The sequence below is a fragment of the Protopterus annectens genome, chromosome 11.part0 (genome assembly GCF_019279795.1).
Source record: "Protopterus annectens isolate FY-2018-M chromosome 11.part0, PAN1.0, whole genome shotgun sequence".
In the NCBI taxonomy this organism is placed as follows: Eukaryota; Metazoa; Chordata; order Ceratodontiformes; family Protopteridae; genus Protopterus; species Protopterus annectens.
This window is the reverse complement of record NC_056745.1, coordinates 535,054,809-535,067,192: the sequence shown is the minus strand read 5'-3', so window position 1 is coordinate 535,067,192 and position 12,384 is coordinate 535,054,809.

The following is a 12,384-nucleotide window of genomic DNA, read 5'->3' as shown; positions in this document are numbered from 1 at the left end:
CCTTGGTGTGTGCATCTTTATCTGAATAAGCTGCTTATATAAAAATATATTGCTGCTCAAATATTCTCCAATTCGCTGCAATATTCTGATCAAATACAAGTGGTAAGGCTTTCAAAATTCATCTGCCATATTAACACATACCAGTGAAAGGTTTTGCACATAAGCACAAACACAAACACATATGCCAGAAATTTATGCCAGTACTTGTAACTTTGCCAAATAGCACAATAAGCCTCTGTGTAAATGAACTTTGCAAAATAAGTCTCTTGGGCAGTGTAATATTCTTGAAATTACTGTATTGCAAGAAATCACCTCTCATCAGTGTAAGAAACATATCAAATAGCTGCACAATGCAAATGAACCGGGTAAGAGAAGCTCAGAGTCAATAACATTTCGAAGTAATGGCACTTTGCGAATAGACACACCAAGCACAAGACATTTTTTGAAATGGCTATACTTTGACTGTACTTCACAAAATAGTTGCACTTTGCACACAAATAAACTCTTCGGAATATGTGCACAGTAATAAGCACACACTGTAAGCACTTTTACACACTTTGAGATACTTCATACAACTTTAATTATGCCCTTGACACAATATGAAGCCATAGTTGTGCCAAAACATATCACTTTGCCAAAAAACATGCAGTCGCCTTGCTTTATTCAAGTTTAATGTGCCCTTTTGGCCCTTATTATATTCATTTTGCTTGTTTAATCTCTTTTCATGCCCATTGTACTTTTTTTTGTGCTCGTTTTACTCTAAACATGCCCATTTTGCCTTTGACATACTCATTATGCCTTTAAACATGCTCATCTTGCTATTCTGATAATTGTTTTGTCAAACACCTTTACTTTAAACATTTCCTTTAGGTTAATAAACCTTTTGTGCCTCCCGCTTGTTTAATAAAGCATTTTATGCCCTTGTAATGCCCTTTTTTGTTCTTTTTTATGAAATAAGTAGTTTGTGTGTATTCTCATTACCTTTTCTTCTTTTCTGGCTCTTTTTCTTAGTTTACCTTCACTGTCATCTCTGCACCTCATGGCTCTGAATCTTAATGTCTGCAATCCCGGTTCTGACACCATGTCGCTTTCCTACTTTGGACACAAATGAAGAGTCTTCGTGGGTTCTGTTCAAGCAGCTTTATTATATACAAACACATCACAATAGAAGTTTGCTGACTTTAACTTAAGTAACTTATATGCAAACTAACTACTGCAATCATACATGCTCACTCTCTGACTGCACTCTCAAAATGGCACTAGGGATAGCATGTGCCTGGTATTTTTATGTGCACACTCAGTCCTTGATGTGCTTCTTAAAGATACAACACATGCACTCTAATCTACAACCTATATTGTTATATATCATATAACCTAAGCAACATTACATACATTATTCAATTCTTGCCCCTTAGAAACATCTTTATTAAACCATCACTTACAACATAAGCAATCATGCATGAAACCACACTGATGCAATCCTAGTTGCAAGCATTTTATATCACAAACCATACTGACACACTCCCAGCTGCAAATATTATACATCATTTATAATCTACCCATTCATTTTCAGATAAACATTACATAGCTCTTTTAAGTTCTGCCTTCTTTTAAAACTCATTCCTTCCCTGTATGTATTGTTCCCACAATTCCCATTTTTTCCTGTATAGTTTGCTCCTATTTCTAAAGATCTCAATTCCAGTGGTTTTATCTCTGTTACTATGTTCACTACTTCTAATATAGTTGATTTAGATTTTGATTTTTATTTTCTAGTAATTGCTTTTCTGGCAGCTACCATAATTAGACACACCAAGGCCTTACCATGTCTAGGCAATTCCGATTATGTATTATAGCTCAGAAAAATCACCTCCCTCTTCACACCAATCTGCCCACCCAACATCTCCAACAGTGCATCCCACAAGGAATCCTTAAAGTCTGCCAACTCCCTGCACTCCCAGAAAATATGTTCCCAATCACCTCTTTCTTCCCTGTCATACCTTCAACATTTACTATCTACCTGAGGAAAAATTCTCTGGAGTCTCCTTGGGGTATAAAAATATCTGTGTAAACATTTCCAAGTAAAAATCCTAAATCTTCTAGATTTTGTTGCATATTTAGGAAACATACATATATCTTCTCATTGTTTCTTTGTGAATTGCTTAGCCAGTCTATCTTCCCAATCATTTCTAACCTCCTGTGATTGATTCTTATAGTAATCATGCAAAATGTTATATGCTCTACTAATTATTCCTTTTTTAAAGGCCGGTTCTGTTCTAGATTCTATTAAAAACTCTCCCAGTGTTGGTCTTTCATTCAGGACTCCCCTCATGTCTTTCTCTTGAACTATACTGTGATATCAGTCCTTGATAAGGATAATCTCTAACCTGCAATCCAAATAAATTATTGGCATGTTCCCATTCTGTCATCCTTCCCTTTCTAGTTATTTGCTCCCAATAGCTTGGTTCCTTTGCCAATTTTGCCTACTAAATTCCAGCCCCCTCTTGCCTATTGTCTATATCTTTAATTACAGTCATCCCTATCAGCAGAATCTTTTTTCTCCATTCCCATGTTGGCTTAGTTCTTAGAATACTTTTTGCTACTTTATGGATATTATATTCTCTGTGATTATTGTTATTTTCATTAAAGGTCTGCCTGCATCCAAAATCCCAGTCTCTCCTTGTTTATTGAGCTTCCCTCCATTTCAGCATCATCCCTTTCCACTTTGAATGATAGTTTTTTGCTTCTGCCTGTGCAATGTGTAGGTCTGAGATGCCCCTACAAATCGGGTAATCCAAATCTGCTCTGTTCTACTGCAAGAATCAGTTTATCCCACTTGACTATTGCCATCTTCCCTTCACAGATAAAGTCCTTTAGCTCTTTATTAATTGCTATCCACAACTTCTCCTCTGGTTGATAAAAATATGATTGACCTGTCTATAAGACTAAAGGGACTAAAAACATTTTGACTGCTTGTATCTTACTATCCATATCCATAGAACAAAGCTTCCATTTTCTCAGTTTTTGTATTATGTTTTGTTTAGTCTCCTCCCACATATCCTTAGCTACCACACCACAATCATCTTTTAATCCATACTCTGAAATACTTTATTTTATCATGTCCCCATAAACAAGGATATTGCTGAACCAATTCATGTTTGGGTACATAATTTACCACTACTGCCTTTGTTTTAGCATCATTAATTTTGTATCCTGAAAAGATTTGAAAACTGTCTCAAAATGTTCCACAACAGTGTAATGTCTCTTTCTGGTTTTGTCAGGTATAAAATAATATCATCTGCAAACAGACCCAGCTTTTCTTGACTAGCATACCAATTATATCCTTTTATTTCCGAGTCCCTTATTTTCTTTGCCAATGGTTTGAAATATAATGCAAATAACAAAGGGGAAAAAGGACACCCCTGCCTGGTTCCTCTGGTCAAGCAGGAATTATCAGGAAAGGACCCTGCTCACTTTAATTTTCACCTCCGATCCCTCATACATCCTCATAATCGACCTTATAATTTTTTCAGTAAATACAAACGCTTCCCTTGCCCTGCTAATAAAGTCCCAGCTTACTTTGTCAAATGCTTTCTCTGCATCAAGACCCACCAACAGCAATGACATTTTCTTACATTCTGCTTCCCTCTGGATCATCAGTGTTCTGTTAATGTTGTCAAATGTCTACCCCCTCCATAAAACCACAATGATCCATATCTATTAATTTTGGCATTACATTTGTCATTTTTTAAACCATTATAGACATGAACACTTTATAATCATGGCTTAGTATTGAAATGGGCCTGTATGAAGCTAGGTCCAATGGATCTTTACCCTGTTTATGTATTACAGCTACCACTGCTTTCTTCCAGGATTTCTGGTACTTATTCTCCTGTTAAAATACTGTTAAACAAAACCTTCCAGATCTTTATCATATTTTCTCTCCTAGTTTCCAAATTTCCACAGGAATACCATCTGTTCCCAGAGACTTTCCTGTAGATTGGTTATACATCACAATTTTTATCTCATCTCCTCCTATCCTAACCATTAGTAAATGAGCCTTATCTACCTCTAACATTGGCATATTTAATTCTTCCACAAACCTTTCCATTTGTATCTTTTCTTGATTTCCATATGTCTTTGCTTTATACAGACTTTCATAGAAGTTCCGAAATATTTCTAATACCTCTACAGGATCTCTTGTTACCTTCCTTGTTGTAGACTCCCAAAGCTTGGCAACAGCCCTTTCTATTTTTATTGCTTGAGTTGTGCTAAAAGTTTGTGTGCCCTAGTCTTATTATCAAAACACAGTTGTTTAACAGTAATCTATCTAAACTTGTGCATATTATCAAGGTAATCCCTTATTTTCTGCTTAGCATTCTGCAGTTGATCCTCTTCTTGTTCTGTGAGATTCCCACTATTCTGCAATACTTTAGCATTTGTCATTTCTGTGATGCTCCACCTCTGGGCCAGTAATCAAGGAGCTTCAATCCTCACCACTGGCACCAGTGGGGAACATTCACTTGAAGCATAACAGGTACACACACAGTATCTACAGATGCAGATCTCTGCATCAAGCTCAAGCAAGCACAATTTCCCTTAACAGCACATGGGGAGCACAGTCAGTCTGGGGCTGGTTTCTCCCTCTTTCTCCAGATCACCAGTAAGACTCTCCACTGGCACAGCTATTGAGGTGAGATCTCAGCTGAGTGTCCAAGGCAAGACCTCCAGCAACATCTCTGTTCAACCAGTGCTTCGTGTCCCTGCCCAAGTAGCTATACACACACTCTTGGAGATTTGAGTTACACACATACACACACACACACACACACACACACACACACACACACACACATACACACACACACACACACACACACACACACACACACATACACACCTAGGAAAGGCTGGCACAGGTTTACTAGCTATTCCCCCTTCTGCCCAGACTATAAGGTAGTTACCCCCACCAGCAGACACTCCTGCCAGCTACCTTAAGATCCTTGCAAGCATATCCAATATACTGAATAAAATTAATATTAATGCAAATGATATTTTAACCAAGATCAAGGCTATTAGGAGTGACCCACACAGTGTCACCAAATAAATATGCACATACTCTCAAGATGTAAATATCTCTACAAAGATCAGCAACAATGAAAGGTTTAAATATATTTAATAATAAATAATAAGAGAACAAGTCAATACCAAATATTTATTCACAGTGACATCAAAGTTCAAAACCACAGGAAATATTTAAAATAACATTGAAAGACAGACTCAGACAAATAAAGAAAAACAATATCTAAACTAAGCTTCACTGTATTCCTGACTGAATTTAAGAGAATTATCTTCTTCTTCTTCTTTCGGCTGCTCCTGTCAGGGCTCGCCACAGCAGATCAACTGTTTCCATTTCTTCCTGTCCTCTGCATCTTGCTCTGTCACACCAACCACCTGCATGTCCTCTTTCACCACATCCACAAACCTTATATTAGGCCTTCCTCTTTTCCTGTTACCTGGCAGCTTCATCCTTAGCATCTTTTTCCCAATATACTCTGCATCTCTCCTCAGCGCATGTTCAAACCAACATAATCTTGCCTCTCTTGCTTTGTCTCCAAACCTTCCAACCTGGGCTGACCCTCTAATATACTTATTCCTAATCCTGTCCATCCTTGTCACACCCACTGCAAATCTTAACATCTTCAGCTCTGCCACATCAAGCTCTGACTCCTGCCTTTTTGTCAATGCCACTGTCTCCAACCTATATCTAAGAGAATTATACTATTCCCTAATAACTTACTTGGGCAAGGCAAGATGAAATATGTGAACAGTCTCTGTAGTCAGGCCCCAAACAGAATACCCTGTCTCTCTAAGAGACTTCTCAAAATAATATCTAAAATATTACTTCTGGGATAGCTTGCAGAATGATATCACTTCTGGTCATCTGACTTCTAGTTCCCATGCAAATCCCCATTGCTGGAAGCTGTCAGGATTTAGAATCTACCTGTAAGAATACATACACAAGAGCTTTTGCTCAGATCTGTGACAGGTGCTGGAAGTCATAAAACAATTTCATACCCCCATGCTTCCAGAGTAGTAATTAGTTCACCACAAAAACAATACAGAAAACTTCCTAGTATAGACTTTGTATCTCTGGCTGCATTGAAACCTGTGAGATAGCATCTTTATGGCCTAGCCCATAAAGTTATTTAATTTCAGATATATTTTAAAGTTTGCCAGACTGAAGTTAACCTCCTGTCTTCCAGTTTCCTCTGTTAAAACATATACATTTAAACAGTTACAATAGTGCACGTACATTTCTGTTCTCTCCAGTAGGGCACACTGTGGATAGATTTTAGACACAAGCACTTTACATATACCTTTTCAATACAAACATATGTACAAACCAGTTTGATATATACACGACATACAGTTGAAATATATTTGTCACACAAGGATCTTGTATAAATCAGTTTGATATTCACAAATGACATATAATTATTTACAGAATTCCAGCTACATGTGCTGACAGTATCTCCTATCAGCACAAATCCCTCTAAATAATTCTTGTTACTTCTTAACCATAGCTTCCTTTCTTTTATTTACACCCTATTTTCAAACCCCACCTTAATTTTATCCCACTCCCTAACTATATTTTCTGAAGAAATTTCTATCTTCTCTAATAGCTCCTGAATAATCTCCACTACCCGTTCCTTAAATTCCTCTCTTTTCAACAGATAGATGGGAAAGTGCCAGTGTCTCATTTTTATTTCATTATCCTTTGCTTTTATTTCAATTATTGGCGCATGATCTGAAATAGTTATTGTGTGTGTATTAAGATCTTCAACTTAATGCACGTGTTCTTGTGAAATGTAAATTCTGTGTAGCCTAACTCAGTTTTTATATCTTGGGGAATAATATGTAAATTAACCCTGAACTCCTATTACTGAATTCATATCTTCTATGCCAAATATCAGTTCATAAATTTCTTCAAAAATCTACCCTCCTTTGTTATACTTTCCCTTTTGGGCCACCCAGACACATCATCACTGCTGCAAATCAAATTACAGTCCCCACCTATAAGTAATAGTCCTTGTCAAAAACTGATTATTTCTCCTAGAATTTTCTTAAGCCACATTGTAGCAGTTTTAGGTGAAATATAAATACATGGAAAAACAACTAGGACCAGCCCTGAGGTTAACTGTCACTTCAGACACAAAATATTCACAAAGAACAAGGTAAAGTCAAGTGATCAGAAATGCTAGGCAGGTAACAGTAAGTAGCAAACTTGTTTATTAGAATACATGTGTATTCTAATAAACAAGATTGCTACTTAATATTACCTGCCTAGTGTTTCTGATCACTGGAATATAAATACATGCCAGTGTAATCCTCCCTCCCATGCCAGTAGCACCATAGCACTACAAATAGTGTAGCTGTGTATTTTATGGCTTTTTCTGCTCTGTGACCATCCATTCCATTGTCCCTGTTTTATCGGTAAAGGCTCTGGCAGGGGAAAAAGGTTACGTCCCTTAAAAGGAACACCAACTGCTTCACTCGTCTATGCTTCTAATGATCTTGAATCAACACTACTAGTTGCATGAGCCAAAAGACTAGTGGAGGCCATAGAGATGTCTACAGCTATTACCATAGGTGTACTCACAGGGCAAGATCCTCGCAACGCTGATTTCACTCTTAATCAAAAGGGAGTTAATGCTCGTCTGTGTTTACTAGTTCTTGAGCTCTTTAAATCTTTTAATGCCCTACAAGATGCTGTTCCCAACTGAATCCATGTTGTATTAGTACCCGCTGACAAAGATTTCTCTTTTTGTGTGGCAAAACCCATTCTGTACTGAATTGTTGTCTATTGACTGAATTTGGATAAGCAGTATTTAATGGTTTTGCTCATGTAAGATATGTACAACTTTTGAGTGGCATGAAACAACTGTACCAATTTCTGAATCCTGAATTTCCTGACTATTGAAATCCATCTAAAGTGAACGCTTACTTTCCCAGTGCTGTACTAGTCCCTTGAGCAGAACCTGTACCAACACTCAAAAGAACCAAAGTTTTGTCCTGCCATGTGTATATCATTCCCTGGTGTATCCTGCCTTGAGATTTCCTGAATTTCCTGACTTTTGACATCTACACTTTCCCTCCACCCCACCTGCCTATCACTACCTCACCACTTCCCTCCTAAGTCCCTTAACCTCCTCTCTATTACATCCAAAAGGCCCCACCTATCATGCACTCTCCTACTCCTAAAACCTTTATTTCCACGTCCTCATCCTTCTTCTACTTCCTCTATACCATGCCACCTCCTATGCTCACTTCCATCTATACCCTCCATCTCTGCCTCCCCACCTCCCCCACACAGCAGACTTCCATAACATCTCAGCCTCTTTAGTTCCCTCCCACCCTTCCCTCCTCTTCAAAATAAAACTTCTCCCAATCACTACTAAATACTACAAACCCAGACCTTTTCATTACCAGACACTTCTAACTAAGTACAAACCAAAACAACTTATTCCTTATCTCACTTACCTCTGCTTAACCAGTGATATTCACCCTAATCCAGGACCAAACTTCTCTCCTACTAACCACACTAGCTCCCACAATAATTCCACCAATAAATACCTCAAATTCCTCACCATCAATGCCCAAAGCCTAAAAAATAAAATAACCCACTTTCATGCCTGGCACACTCACAACTCACCTGACATTGTAGTCATCTCTGAAACCTGGCTAAAACCTAACATAAGTGACTCTAAATTCCTTCCCCCTGGATTTCAATCTCTTCGATCTGACCGCCAAAGGACTCGAGGTGGCGGTGGTGCACTAGTCTACTCCAACCAGTGGTCCTTTACTCCATATCCTAATCCCATCCCTTCTTTTAATAATGCTAAACTTGTAGCAGGCCTTCTAAAAATTAACAATCACAAAAGCATCTGCTTCATTTCCCTCTATATTCCTCCAGGTTACAACACCAACACCCTGGAAGACATCCTGTCTTGGGCCTCCTCAAATATTAAACTGGAAACCTACATATTGGGTGATGTAAATATAGAATGGAACAGAATCAACAACCCTAACCCCACCATGTCAATCAATCTATTTAACTACACTCAGCTTACTAACACCATCACTAGACCCAACAACCCCCATGCTCTATACTAGATTGGATCCTAGTATCTCATCCCAATAAAGTGATACAATCTGGTGTCATACCAGACCCATTAGGAGACCACCTCCCTGCTTTTACCCATCGAGCTTCCTCACCCCCCCCCCACACTCCCACCAGTTTATCCACACTCAGAACCTCTCTAACTTTAACCCTAGTACTTTCTCTGATTCATTCAGGAATACCAATTGGAACTCCCTGAAAACTCTTCCATTAGACTCAGCCATTGACTTTTTCAATTCAGCTTTCTTAAATGTCCTTAACTCCCTAGCTCCAGTAAGAACAAAAAAGAGTAAAAACTAAGACCACCCCATGGCTTACCAAAGATACCAAAAAGATTATGCTACAAAGAGATAAAACCTGGAAAACATACTTCCAAGCTAAACAACTAGACATCTTACTTAAATACAAACAACTAAGAAACTTTGTCAAAAAACAAGTTATCAAAGATAAAAAGTCCTATTACATCAAAATGGAAAAAATAATGCAAAAAAAAAACAAAAAAAGTTGGAACTCTATTAACTCTCTCCTTAGGCCAGGTACTAAAACAATCCCTGTCCCGACATCAGCAAATCTGACCTTGAAATTGCCTCACTATTCAACACCCTCTTCACCACTTCTATTGCTGAGCTAACCAAGACCTTTACCAACAACAACCCTCAACCCCAACCCACCCCAACCAAACATCCTCTCCTTCCTCTCCCCCACTACTTTCAAACTCAAACCCATCTCCACCTACCAAATAAAGAAACTACTCTCTAAACTAAAGCCTTGCTCCAATGCCCCAGGCAACATTCCCTCCTCCTTCTTAAACATAGCCTCCGATGGTATTGCTCTCCCTATTAGCATCCTGATCAATAGATCCCTACTTGAATCCTATGTACCCAAATTATGGTGCTCTGCATATATTCTTCCATTTCACAAGGGTGGCAAAAACTGTAACGTATCTAATTTCCACCCCATAGCCATCCTTTCCCCTCTCTCTAAACTCCTTGAAAAATGCATCCACCTTCAGCTCTTGCCATTCCTTACCAAACACCAGCTACTCTCTCCTACCCAACACAGCTTCCGTCCAGGACATAGTACCAACACCACCCTTCTTTCCTTCTTACATACTGTCAATTTAGCCCGTGACTCCGGTAATTTAGTATCCTCAGTTCTGTTGGACTTATCTAAAGCTTTTGATACTATCTCCCACACCCACCTTCTAAATCATCTGTCTAATCTCAGTGTCTCTCACAAAACTCTCTCCTGGTTTTCCAGCTATCTTTCCGACAGGTCCCAGGCTGTCAAATGGGGCCAGGGCACCTCCACCTTCCATCCTACCCCCGCTGGAGTACCCCAAGGATCCATACTTGGCCCATTTCTATTCAACATCTTTATTAATGACTTTTACAAGGCTATACCCAATACTAAAATTGTTCAATATGCTGACGATTCTACTTTGATCTGCGGCGCCTCCAACTTAACAGATCTCTAACTACTGACACAAACAGCCTTCTCTACTACCGAAAACTGGATGCTCCAAAATCACCTCTCATTAAATGCTAACAAAACTAAAATCCTTCTCTTCTCTACTTCTAAGTCCTCCCCTATTGATAAAAACTCATTCCAAATAATCAGCCATAACAACTCCATTTTAGAGGTCATTCCCTCCACCAAACTTCTTGGTGTAACTATTGATGAATACCTAAAATTTAATACTCATGTCCAGCTAAGCATAAAGAAAACCCACATAAAACTTGGCCTACTTTATAGAAACAACCACTTCCTCTCTCCTGCTACCAGACTAACTCTTGCCACTTCTTATCTCCTTCCCTCTCTACTGTATGGTGCCCCTCTGCTTACTAATTTATCCTCCTCACTATCCTCCAAACTAGAAATATGTTACAATAAAATCTCCAGATTTGCTACCAAAGCCAAATCTTCCTCTCATCACTGTTCCTCCCTTCACTCATTAAACTGGCTTGAACTCCATAACCAACTTGACTTTCACCAAATAAAGACTGCCTATAGACTATTATTCCAACCTACCAAGTGCCCTGAACTATCCAATATCCTACAACCATATACTCCCCGTAGAACACTTAGATCTACCCACCAAAACCTAATCACAATCCACAAACCCAAGCGCCCAGTTGGTCACCTTCTGCTTTCCTTCACCTTAGCAAAAAAAGGGAATGCTCTTCCCTCCACTCTTAAGACCTGCGATAACTTTGAAAACTTTAAAACTCTTCTTCATTCTCACCTTTACTCAAACAGGAAATGCAACTGTACTCTTCACCCTATACCTCTGAAGGTCTCCTCCACTTTTACTCCTGGTTAACCTCTCACCTAGTTAATCTTGCTCATTTGCATTATGTATATATAACTATACTGTAAAATCTAGCCTCAAGGCCATTTGCCTGTTTTTTACACCTAAACAAAACTGTAATTGTTTGTTTCTTTATGAATGCTACCTGTTTATTTGTCAGTTATGCAAAGTTTCTTAGTAATTATTCATGTAACTATGTATTGTTGGAACTTTTCTCCCCGGGCCTTCACTGAAAACGGGCTGCCCAAGCTCAGTGGACCTCCCCGGTCATCAAACTGGAATAAATAAATAAATAAATATGCCATTTTTATATTTTTTATCCTATCACTATTGGAGCTCCTCTTGCAATTAATATAAGTACTTTTATTTTCCTTTGCCCCAGATATTCTGTGGAATAACCATCTTGAAAACATTTCTTTATCAAATTCATATGTTCAGTTCTTTCCAAGTGTGTCTCCTGTAACATAACATTTGCACTCTACATTTTTTTATATAGTTCACTTTTCTTTCTTTTTTTGTACTTATCTGTGAGACCATTGACATTTAAATACATTACAGAAAGCATTGTTGTATTAAAAAGTTGTTATTCTCACCTTTTATGTATAACACCTTTTCTGTTAAATGTCAATGCCCAGCTTTTGTGTTACATGCATACACTGGCGGGTTGAACTTTTATACAGTTGTTTCTGGTCATATCCATTTGAGTTTATGTCACATCTTACAAAACTTTTTGTTTTAGTAAAAGCCCTCAACAATTCTCCTCTAAAACCTATTAATTTAATACTAACACAGAAAACTATGTACATCTTCAAATATTGTAGTTTTACCCTCTTAATAGGAACAAATGTCCCAGACTGACAGCCACACTCATAACCTTGAGCTAACCTAAAAG